The 12,899-nt window shown below is 44.9% G+C and overlaps 1 protein-coding gene across 4 annotated transcripts in view; it reads left to right on the forward strand.

Moving 5' to 3' along the window:
- Positions 1 to 12,899, forward strand: part of CNTN1 (contactin 1) — a 520,093-nt gene that overhangs the window by 67,935 nt on the left and 439,259 nt on the right. For all 4 annotated transcript variants that reach the window (XM_038769914.1, XM_038769941.1, XM_038769948.1 and 1 more), the window contains exon 2: positions 10,911 to 10,983. The gene's annotated coding sequence lies outside the window, so the exon portion shown is untranslated. The remainder of the gene's footprint in view (positions 1 to 10,910; positions 10,984 to 12,899) is intronic.

Below are 12,899 nucleotides of genomic sequence, written 5' to 3' on the forward strand. Positions count from 1 at the left end.
GGAGGGTATTGTTTTCGAGTGTCATTATTATATTCAGTATAATATGTACTGGCTGGCAATGCAAGCCATTGTCTTACTTTATAATTGGAGAAATAAAAATATTTGTTCCAGAAATACACTGTTACCTAGCAACAAAATGGATTATTAGCAAGTGCTTTAAAAACACAAATGTAGTTTATGCTTTTCCAAAGTAGTGTTTTATTCAGATAAAAGATATTCTAAACATGGTTACAGATTGATTCACAACTTTAAATTGCAAAGATTTGAAAAACAATTTAAAAGATTTTCAGAAGCTTAAGTGAATTGATTCAAATACATTTAATACTCTGTTCATATTTTTTTGTCTTTTTTTTCTGGAGCATTTTTTCATTAAATACAACATTTTGAAATTATTAGCATAAACCTCTTTTTGCCTACTCTATCTCCCTACTGTGTAGCCTATGCATTTGGATCTGTCCCCTTTAAACACTTATTATTCATCCCACCATCAGCCCCACAGCACTTTTGTTCATATCTAACACAGTCATTCATTTTACTGTCCATCTCCTGCTCTGAACTCTAAGCTCCCTGTAGGCAGGGGACTTGTCTACTACTTCTATTGCATTGTACTCTACCAAGTGTTTACTAAAGTGCCTTGCACACAGTAAGTGCTCAATGCATGCCATTAATTTAGTGGAACTTTTGAAAACAATTTTTTTTTGTCTGAACAGTTCTGCTGCAATTTTCAAATTACTTATCTAATGATAATAATGATAGCATTTATTAAGCGCTTACTATATGCAAAGCACTGTTCTAAGCACTGGGGAGGTTACAAGGTGATGAGGTGGTCCCACAGGGGGCTCACAGTCTTAATCCCCATTTTACAGATGAGGGAACTGAGGCCTAGAGTAGTGAAGTGACTTGCCCAAAGTCAGACAGCTGATAAGTGGCGGAGCCGGTATTTGAACCCATGACCTCTGACTCCAAAGCCCGGGCTCTTTTCACTGAGCCACACTGCATGATCCCTTTCCTTTCATCCCCGGCGTTTAGAACAGTGCTTGGCACATAGTAAGCACTTAACAAATACCGTAATAATAATGCATTCATTCAATCGTGTTTATTGAGCGCTTACTGTGTGCAGAGCACTGTACTAAGCGCTTGGGCAGTACAAGTTGGCAACATATAGAGACGGTCCCTACCCAACAGCGGGCTCACAGTCTAGAAGGGGGAGACAGACAACAAAACAAAACATATTAACAAAATAAAATAAATAGAATAAATATGTACAAATAAAATAAATAAATAGAGTAATAAATGCGTACAAACATACATATACAGGTGCTGTGCGGAGGGGAAGGAGGTAAGGTTGGGGGGATGGGGAGGGGGAGAACGGGGATGGGGAGGGGGAGAAGGGGGAGATCTCCTCTAGTATTTGGCATTAAAAGAGGGGAACTTCACATGGTAACAATGGATGCTTTCCCCCTCCTCCCCCTCCCCAGCCCCTCTGCCTTACCTCCTTCCCCTCCCCACAGCACCTGTATATATGTATATATTATGTATGTATTTATTACTCTACTTATTTTATTTGTACATATTTATTCTATTTATTTTATTTTGTTAATATGTTTTTCATCATCATCATCAATCGTATTTATTGAGCGCTTAATGTGTGCCGAGCACTGTACTAAGTGCTTGGGAAGTACAAGTTGGCAACATATGGAGACAGTCCTTACCCAGCAGTGGGCTCACAGTCTAAAAGGGGGAGACAGAGAACAAAACCAAACATACTAACAAAATAAATAGAATAGATATGTACAAGTAAAATAAATAAATAAATAAATAGAGTAACAAATATGTACAAACATATATACATATATACAGGTGCAGTGGGGAAGGGAAGGAGGTAAGATGGGGGGATGGAGAGGGGGACAAGGGGGAGAGGAAGGAAGGGGCTCAGTCTGGGAAGGCCTCCTGAAGCAGGTGAGCTCTCAGTAGGGCCTTGAAGGGAGGAAGAAAGCTAGCTTGGCAGATGGGCAGAGGGAGGGCATTCCAGGCCCGGGGGATGACGTGAGCCGGGGGTCGATGGCGGGACAGGCGAGAAGGCGAGAACGAGGTACGGTGAGGAGATTAGCGGCAGAGGAGCAGAGGGTGTAGGGTGGGCTGTATAAGGAGAGAAGGGAGGTGAGGTAGGAGGAGGCGAGGTGATGGAGAGCCTTGAAGCCCAGGGTGAGGAGTTTCTGCCTGATGCGCAGATTGGTAGCCACTGGAGATTTTTGAGGAGGGGAGTAACATGCCCAGAGCGTTTCTGGACAAAGACAATCCGGGCAGCAGCATGAAGTATGGATTGAAGTGGGGAGAGACACGATGATGGGAGATCAGAGAGAAGGCTGATGCAGTACTCCAGACGGGATAGGATGAGAGCTTGAACGAGCAGGGTAGCGGTTTGGATGGAGAGGAAAGGGCGGATCTTGGCAATGTTGCGGAGCTGAGACCGGCAGGTTTTGGTGACGGCTTGTATGTGAGGGGTGAACGAGAGAGCGGAGTCGAGGATGACATCAAGGTTGCGGGCTTGTGAGACGGGAAGGATGGTAGTGCCGTCAACAGAGATGGGAAAGTCAGGGAGAGGGCAGGGTTTGGGAGGGAAGACAAGGAGTTCAGTCTTGGACATGTTGAGTTTTAGGTGCCAGGCAGACATCCAGATGGAGATGTCCTGAAGGCAGGAGGAGATGCGAGCCTGGAGAGAGGGGGAGAGAGCAGGGGCAGAGATGTAGATCTGGGTGTCATCAGCATAGAGATGATAGTTGAAGCCGTGGGAGCGAATGAGGTCACCAAGGGAGTGCATGTAGATTGAGAACAGAAGAGGACAAAGCACTGAACCTTGGGGAACCCCCACAGTAAGGGGATGGGAGGGGGAGGAGGAGCCTGCAAAAGAGACTGAGAATGAACGACCGGAGAGGTAAGAGGAGAACCAGGAGAGGACGGAGTCTGTGAAGCCAAGGTCAGATAGCGTGCTGAGGAGAAGGGGGTGGTCCACAGTGTCGAAGGCAGCTGAGAGGTCGAGGAGGAGAAGTATAGAGTATGAGCCGTTGGATTTTGCAAGCAGGAGGTCATTGGTGACCTTTGAGAGGGCAGTTTCTATCAATGTAGGGGATGGAAGCCAGACTGGAGGGGGTCGAGGAGAGTGTTGTTGTTGAGGAATTCGAGGCAGCGCGTGTAGACAACTCGTTCAAGGAGTTTGGAAAGGAATGGTAGGAGGGATATGGGGCAATAACTAGAAGGTGAGGTGAGGTCAAGAGAGGGTTTTTTTAGGATGGGAGAGACATGGGCATGTTTGAAGGCAGAGGGGAAGGAACCAGTGGAGAGTGAGCGGTTGAAGATGGAAGTTAAGGAGGGGAGAAGGGATGGAGCAAGAGATTTCATGAGATGAGAGGGAATCTAGTCAGAAGCATAGGTGGCCATTGTAGCCACTTGAGAAGAGGGATGAGAGCTCCTCTGAGGATACTGCTGGGAAGGATGGGAGAGTAGCAGAGAGTGTTGAGAGCCGGGGGGTTGGAGAAGGGGGAGAAGTGACTTTGGGGAGGTCGGACCTGATGGATTTAATTTTGCCAATGAAGTAGGAGGCCAATTCGTTGGGGGTGAGGGAAGGAGGAGGGGGAGGAACTGGGGGCCTGAGAAGGGAGTTGAATGTACGGAAGAGCTGGCGGGGGCGATGTGCATGGGTGTCAATAAGGGAGGAGAAATAGTTTTGTCTGGCAGAGGAGAGGGCTGAGTTAAGGCAGGAAAGGATAAACTTGTAGTTAAAGAGGTTGGCATGGTGTTTAGACTTTCGCCAGCAGCGTTCGGCAGCTCAAGCATAAGAGCGAAGGAGGCAGACAGTGGCAGTGATCCAGGGCTGTGGGTTAGTGGTACGAGAGCGTCGAAGGGAAAGGAGAGCGAGGGAGTCTAGCTGAGTAGAAAGGGTAGAGTTGAGAGCAATAATCTGATCATCAAGACTGGGTAGAGAGGAGAGGGCGGCGAGGTGGGGTGTGAGGCGCTCCGAAAGATGGATGGGGTCGTGTTGTTTTGTTCTCTGTCTCCCCCTTCTAGACTGTGAGCCCACTGTTGTGTAGGGACCATCTCTATATGTTGCCAACTTGTACTTCCCAAGCACTTAGTACAGTGCTCTGCACATAGTAAGCGCTCAATAAATACGATTGAATGAATGAATGAATTAATGCTGCGCAAATGGAAGAGAAGGTAGAGATGGAGAGATGCTATAAATTTCAAAATTGTAGAGGAGAGTTATAATGTACATCATGAATCAGAAACTCCTCACCCTGGGCTTCAAGGCTCTCCATCACCTCACCCCCTCCTACCTCACCTCCCTTCTCTCCTTCTACAGCCCACCCCGCACCCTCCGCTCCTCTGCTGCTAATCTCCTCACCATACCTCGTTCTCGCCTGTCCCGCCATCGACCCCTGGCCCACGTCATCCCCCTGGCCTGGAATGCCCTCCCTCTGCCAATCCGCCAAGCTAGATCTCTTCCTCCCTTCAAGGCCCTACTGAGAGCTCACCTCCTCCAGGAGGCCTTCCCAGACTGAGCCCCTTCCTTCCTCTCCCCCTCATCCCCCTCTCCATCCCCCCATCTTACCTCCTTCCCTTCCCCACAGCACCTGTATATATGTATATATGTTTGTACATATTTATTACTCTATTTATTTTACTTGTACATATCTATTCTATTTATTTTATTTTGTTAGTATGTTTGGTTTTGCTCTCTGTCTCCCCCTTTTAGACTGTGAGCCCACTGTTGGGTAGGGACTGTCTCTATATGTTGCCAACTTGTACTTCCCAAGCGCTTAGTACAGTGCTCTGCACACAGTAAGCGCTCAATAAATATGATTGATTGATTGATTGTAGCAAAACTAAGTGGGAAATTATTGGTGCCATGATTGAGCAAAGTACTTACATGTTAAGAAAGAGAAGACTCACCAATTCTGTGATTTCTTGATTGGAATGACCTTGGGGTTGGGGTTTTTTTGTACTTCGTGATCCTTCTTTGGGAATTCTGTCTGTAGCATGGGGATCACTTGCCCAGGGTTCTGGTCCCTTTTTGTCCCCTTTTCTTGTCACCTTTTGAGTGTCTTTTAGTTACAGCTGTTCAAATCATTGTTTAATGTTGATAAGAACATATCACTCTCCTCATTAACATCTACAGTGGCTTCATTCATTTATTCATTGTCGTATTTATTGAGAGCTTACTGTGTGCAGAGCCTGTTCTTAGTGCTTGGGAAAGTACAATATGGTAATAAAGAGAGACAATTCCTGCCCACAACAAGCTCACAGTGTGGAGGGTGGCGGGGAGACAGACATCAGTACAAGTAAACAGAAATTAATATAAATAAATAAGATTGCCATAAGTGCTGTGGGGCAGGGAGGGGGGAAGAGCAAAGGGAGAGAGTTAGGGTGATGCAGAGGGAGTGGGAGATGTGGAAAAATGGGGCTCAGTCTGGGAAGGCCTCTAGTGACCGTCTCTATATGTTCATTCATTCATTCAATCGTATTTATTGAGCTCTTACTGTGTGCAGAGCACTGTACTAAGTGCTTGGGAAGTACAAGTTGGCAACATATGGAGGCGGTCCCTACCCAACAATGGGCTCACATTCTAGAAGGGGGAGACAGACAACAAAACAAATATGTAGAGTTGCCGACTTGTACTTCAAAGCACATAGTACAGTGCTCTGCACACAGTAAGTGCTCAATAAATACGATTGAATGAAAGAGATGTGCCTTTAATAAGGCTTTGAAGGAGGGTGAGTAATTGTCTGGTGGATTTGAGGAGGGAGGGCATTCCAGGCCAGAAGCAGGATGTGGGCTAGGGGCCGGTGATGAGACAGGTGAGATGTCCAAGGAACAAGGCCAGTTGGCATCTAAAATGAATGCAGGATTCATTGTGCCTCAGTTGAACTCCTGAAGGTAGTCCTTGGTTCAGCATCAAGGCAAGGAATTCAGCTGGCATCACTACTAGGCAGGCAGCACTATTCTCGGAGATGGAGAGCTAAGTAATTTGGCTTCTACCTCTGGGAATGGAACTAATGGGCCATCATACACAGGGTGTACTTAGGCCCATTTTTTTTTTCCTGGAAGAGCCAAGCCTGATTCCGTCCTACCAAGAATGATATTGATCATAGACTTGTTTCCTTCTTTTCTCATGTTTCTGATGTTCTGCTCTCCACGTGGGTCAGCTACATCTCAACCCACACATGGACCAAGAGTCTAACATTTTCTTTTTCATATGAAAATCCCAATTGCCCATATGAACCAGTTTTCATTATCTAAAGCAGCATGAAGATTATTATTCTTGAAAGGCTCATATTAGTTAATTACTTGCGTCTCATGCTGATCGGGAATCATGCATTTGATAAAATGTTTAATTCATTCATTCAATCGTATTTATTGAGTGCTTACTGTGTGCAGAGCACTGTACTAAGCGCTTGGGAAGTACAAGTTGGCAACATATAGAGATGATCCCTACCAAGCAACAGGCTCACAGTCTAGAATAGGGAGACAGGCAACAAAACAAAACACATAGACAGGTGTCGAAATCGTCAGAACAAATAGAATTATAGCTATATGCACATCATTAACAAAATAAAAAGAATAGTAAATATGTACAAGTAAAATGAATAGAGTAAAAAATCTGTACAAATATATACAAGTGCTGTGGGGAGGGGAAGGAGGTAGGGCCGGGGGATGGGAAGGAGGAAAGGAAAAAGGGGGCTCAGTCTGGGAAGGCCTCCTGCAGGAGGTGAGCTCTCAGTAGGACTTTGAAGGGAGGAAGAGAGCTAGCTTGGCGGATGTGTGGAGGAAGGGCACCCAAGCTAGCTCTCTTCCTCCCTTCAAGGCCCTACTGAGAGCTCACCTCCTCCAGGAGGCCTTCCCAAACTGAGCCCCCTCCTTCCTCTCCCCCTCGTCCCCCTTTCTATCCCCCCCATCTTGCCTCCTTCCCTTCCCCACAGCACCTGTATATATGTATATATGATTGTACATATTTATTACTCTATTTATTTTACTTGTACATATCTATTCTATTTATTTTATTTTGTTAATATGTTTGGTTTTGTTCTCTGTCTCCCCCTTCTAGACTGTGAGCCTACTGTTGGGTAAGGACCGTCTCTATATGTTGCCAACTTGTACTTCCCAAGCGCTTAGTACAGTGCTCTGCACACAGTAAGCGCTCAATAAATACGATTGATTGATTGATTGATTCCAGGCTAGGGGAAGGACGTCAGCCGGGGGTCTACGGCGGGACAGGTGAGAACTAGGAACAGTGAGGAGGTTAGCATCAGAGGAGGGGAGGGTGTGGGCTGCGATGTAGAAGGAGAGAAGGGAGGTGAAGTAGGAGTGGGCGAGGTGATGGAGAGCCTTGAAGCTGAGAGTGAGGAGTTTTTGCTTGATTCGTAGGTTGACAGGCAATCACTGGAGATTTTTCAGGAGGGGAGTGACATGCCCAGAGCGTTTCTGTACAGAGATAATCGGGGCAGCAGAGTGAAGTATAGACTGAGGCAGGGAGAGACAGGAGGATGGGAGATCAGAGAGGAGGCTGATGCAGTAATCAGGTTGGGATAGGATGAGAGATTGAACCAGCTAGGTAGCAGTTTGGATGGAAAGGAAAGGACGGATCTTGGAGATGTTGTGGAGGTGAGACCGGCAGGTTTTGGTGACAGATGGGATGTGTGGGGTGAATGAGACAGAGGAGTTGATGACACCAAGGTTGCTGGCTTGTGAGACGGGAAGGATGGTAGTGCCGTCTACAGTGATGGGAATATCAGGGAGAGGACAGGGTTTGGGAGGGAAGATGAGCTCAGTCTTGGACATATTGAGTTTTAGATGGCGTGCGGACATCCAGATGGAGATGTCCTGAAGGCAGAAGGAGATATGAACCTGGAGGGAGGGAGAGAGAGCAGGGGCGGAGATGTAGATTTGTATGTCATCAGCGTAGAGATGATAGTTGAAGCTGTTTAACAAATATCTCCATTTATTTTACATGTAAAAAAAAGCTTAGGAAGAAGATAGGCTTGGGGAAGGAAGATGGGAGTTTTGTTGTGGCCCCAATTAAGTCAACTTAATGGAGTTTGCCCAAAAGCAGGAGGCAATGAGAAATGGCATTGGTTCAGTATAGCCAGTTACCCAAATTGTCAGTAGAGTCCCCTGTGGGTTTGTCTTATTCTTGGTGGCAACGGTTCAAAATGTATTCGGGTTAGCTATGGAGAGGCTGAGGAGAAAAGTCCATTTCATTGAGGTTAAAGAACTGAGCGATTAGTACAGTGCTCTGTACACAGTAAGCGCTCAATAAATATGATTGAATGAATGAACTGAGCAATTGTGTGGCAGACTTCTGCTTCTTCCCAAGATTAAGTATCGCTGAAAATTTATCGGATGTAGGCATATAAAAGCAAAGAAAAGAAAATAATTCAGAAAATCTGAATTATTGATGGTGTTCAATTTTTCCACACAAGGAAAATACCTGTAACTAATCAATGGTATTTACTGAGTGCTTACTATGTGCAGAGCTCTGCATTAAGTGTTTAGGAGAATACGATTTAATAGATCTATGTTTTCTGCGACGTGAGAGAAAAGAGATAAAGTTCTTCCAAAGTGCTTCTCAGATAGTGTAGTAATATTTAATGTAAAGATACTGTTAGGTATTGCACCATGTTCGTCTTCACCTAAAAATTAAGTACCCCAACATTATAGCCTATTACAAAGTGTTTCCACTGAATTTATTCATTCAATTGTATTTATTGAGCACTTCCTGTGTGCAGAGCATCGTACTAAGAGCTTGGGAAGTACAAGTCGGCAACATATAGAGACGGTCCCTACCAAGCAACAGGCTCACGGTCTAGAACGGGGAAACAGACAACAAAACAAAACATGTAGACAGGTGTCAAAATCGTCAGAACAAATAGAATTATAGCTATCTGCACATCATTAGGGAAGGAGGTAGGGCGGGGGGATAGGGAGGAGGAGAGGAAAAAGATTGGTTATGAGACCTAGTTTCTTAACTTTTGACATTCTTAGAGCACATATTAAATCACGATATACAAGATATAGATTATGAAGTGCCTATTCAGCTAAAATCTGTGGTCAAAAATGATTTTTGTTTTTCTCGGGGTTGTTTCCGATGTTTTGAAGTTACTACTAAACCCCCAGGGAAATAAAATCTCCCTTTGGCTGGGCATTTTTTAAGTTCCAGGGAAAGTCCCAGGATACCCACAAATATTCTATTGAACTGCATGAGCACATTTCTGAAATGGAATAAATTTTGTGAGGTATGGATTCCTGCTTTCAGAAAAGCCGGTAGCCACAATCTAATGATTTACTGAGAGGATACCTATAGAAAAACACTACATAATTTAAAAGGGCATCAAATAACTGAAAAGGTGTTTTTTGTTGTTGTATGTGTGGTGTCTGATTTCTTTTTTGATTCATAGTTGACAGTGATGGGCTCCCTGGGGTTCGTAATAATAATAATAATAATAATAATAATAATAGTATTAAGGTCTTATGTAATCATTCATTCATTCATTCAATCGTATTTATTGAGTACTTACTGTGTGCAGAGCACTGTACTAAGCACTTGGGAAGTACAAGTTGGCAACATATAGAGACAGTCCCTACCCAGCAACGGGCTCACAGTTTAGAAGCACTGGGGTGGATACAAGCAAATTCTTTCATTCATTCAATTGTATTTATTGAGCACTTACTGTGTGCAGAACACTGTACCACTACTACTACTACTACTACTACTACTAATAATAATAATAATGGCATTTATTAAGCGCTTACTATGTGCAAAGCACTGTTCTAAGCACTGGGGGGTTACAAGGTGATCGGGTTGACCCCCGCGGGGCTCACAGTCTTTATCCCCATTTTACACATGGAACTGAGGCCCAGAGAAGTGAAGTGACTTGCCCAAGGTCACACAGCTGACAAGCGGTGGATTTGGGATTTCAACGCCTGAACTCTGACTCCAAAGCCCAGGCTCTTGCCACTGAACCACACTGCTTCTCTATACGGTACTATTCTATACTGTAGCATATGACATACTATCCCATTCCCAAGCACTTAGCACAGTGCTCTACACACTGTAAGTGCTCCCTTGGGAAGTACAAGTCGGCAACATATAGAGACGGCCCTTACCAAACAGCGGGTTCACAGTCTAGAAGAGGGAGACAGACAACAAACCAAACACGTAGACAGGTGTCAAAACTGTCAGAATAAATAGAATTATAGCTATATGCACATCATTAACAAAACAAATAGAATAGTAAATATATACAAGTAAAATAAACTGAGTAATAAATCTGTACATCTATATACAAATGCTGTGAGGAGGGGAAGGAGGTAGGGCGGGGGGGATGGGGAGGAGGAGAGGAAAATGGGGGTTCAGTCTGGGAAGGCCTCCTGGAGGAGGTGAGCTCTCAGTAGGGCTTTGAAGAGAGGAAGAGAGCTAGTTTGGTGGATGTGTGGAGGGAGGGCATTCCAGGCCAGCAGAAGGATGTGGGCCGGGGGTCGACGGCGAGACAGGCGAGAATGAGGCCCAGTGAGGAGGTTAGTGGCAGAGGAGCCAAGGGTGCAGGCTGGGCTTTTGAAGGAGAGAAGGGAGGTGAGGTAGGAGGGGGCATGGTGATGGAGAGCCTTGAAGCCAAATTGGGCTGGACACAGTCCCTGTCCCATGTGGGGCTCAGCATCTCACTCCCTATTTTACAGATGAGATCACTGAGGCACAGAGAAATGAAGTGACCTGCCCATGAGCTTCTGAACCAAATGTGATTTCCCTTGCTCAGAGGAAGAAAGACTAAAAAGCAGTTTTTGACAGTATTGTTTACTGCAGCATTTTTCCTGTAGAAATGATGTAGCTTACAAGTCTCTAATTTGACTTTTTCCAGGTCTTCAGCAAATCCAGTCGAGTCTAGAATACAGAAGGAGGTTTTTAAGGGCCCAGCTGTTCACTCTCCTCTGGTAAGTCATTGGGACAGCTGACCATACAATGGTAAACTTCATCAGGTGCATTTGCAGTCCTGAGGTTCAAGAAGCCTTTCTCTTCTTTAAGATAAGATGCTAGGTGGTATACACATAGTTTTCAGTTGAGTAATTCTAGGATTATCATTAGGTACAGGAGTTCTTTATTGTTTTTATTTGTATTGTAATCAATTTTAAGATATGGGAGAACATTTCCCAGAATTCTTATAAAGGTATACGAGATGCCTGTGCTTTCTGGAAGTCTGACCCTCCACAAGGAATGATGCTGTCTTGACAAGCTTCTCTGATCATATTCCACCAGTTAAAACTATGTTTTTTTTTGCGGTGTTCATGGGTCGCTTCCTCCAACTGGTTCTCCCTGGCGGACAGGTCTGCCAATCAGCAAGTTGAGACATCATGTGTGGGGAAGAAAAGGACAGTGGCAACACCACTTTCTGCCTCACATTTTCCAGGAGTTTTATGTTTATGGTGTTTACATTTGGAGGTGGTCTATCCTGTGTTTTGCTGATGTTCAAATCAACATTGATCTTTTCAGGGAATAGTGAAATTATAGTGGGACACAGAGAGACTGAAATGGAGGCAGAGAGAATAGTTGTGAAACATAAAAATCTGTATCCTTTCCAATCCCATCCCCTGTCCTGTTGCCCTGTCACACTCATGTCTTCTGTGGCCAGGTGTAGGAGAGGACCTAAATTGCGCTGTTCTTGATCCCGTTGACCTGCTATGCTCATCTTCACTCACTAGGGTACTCTGTGCTAAGCACTCCCTCCTAGCCAGGTGTGGAGAGCAGACATGGCGCTGCTCCAGCCCTCCATAAGCACCAACCACTGACTCCACCACGTAACCCTTCTCCCACCCCCATCTGATTCCTCAATTTCCCTCCATAAGCCCCAGCCATACCTGCATGGCTCCGGTTCCTGACTCTTAGCTATGGCCCCGGAGTCTAAAAATAACAAGAAACATTCAGTGCATGTCTCCCCAGGCCTCAGAAAGCTCCAGTTGTTGCCCATCCACCTCTGCATCAAACAGAAACCCCCTACCATCGGCTTTAAAGCACTCAATTGGCTGCCCCCCTCCTATCTTTCTAATCTACTATAGCCCAGCCTGCATACTTCACTCCTGTGGCACCAGCTTATTCACTGTGTTCTGATCTCATAGCTCACCGCTGATCCGTTTCCAGCCCCAGCCTGGAACTCTCTGCCACTCCACTCTCCCCACCTTCATAGCCTTATTAGGGTCACATTTCCTCCAAGAGGTCTTCTCTTTTCCCCGCCTCCCTGTCCCTTCTGCATTGATTTTGTACTTAGATCTGTGACCTTTGGGCATTCGATATTCGCCCCACCCTCAACCTCACAGCACTTCTGATGTATCTATAAATTATATATTATAAACTCTTTATATTAATGTTCATCTTCCCCTCCAGACAGTATGCTCGCTGTGGGTAGGGAATGTGTCTACCAACTATGTTACGTTGTGTTATATTGTACTTCCCCAAGCATTTAATACAGTACTCTGTACTCAGTAAGCGCTCAGGAAATACGATTGATGACAAAGAGGGAATCACAAATGGAGAGGGAGGGAAGACCGAGGCTGCTTTATCCCAGTTCCTCAGGAGTGGATGGAAGTGGGAACTCCTTTGTGGAACTTTTTTTATAATAGTCTTTGCTTTCAGATCATTGAAGTGTCAGTTTGCACAAATGTATTCTTTAAATCCGTTTTTATATTTTGAAAAGAAGACAATCGTGTAGTTAAGCTCCAAGGAGAAGAAAACTTGGACTTTGGTCATATTATTTCATTCTCTAAATTTCCTTTCTAGACTTTGAGCTCGTTATGGCAGGGTTTGTCACTGTTTATTTCCCAAGCGCTTAGTACAGTGCTGTACACACAGTAAGTGC

Source organism: Tachyglossus aculeatus, chromosome 2, assembly GCF_015852505.1.
Source record: "Tachyglossus aculeatus isolate mTacAcu1 chromosome 2, mTacAcu1.pri, whole genome shotgun sequence".
NCBI lineage: Eukaryota > Metazoa > Chordata > Mammalia > Monotremata > Tachyglossidae > Tachyglossus > Tachyglossus aculeatus.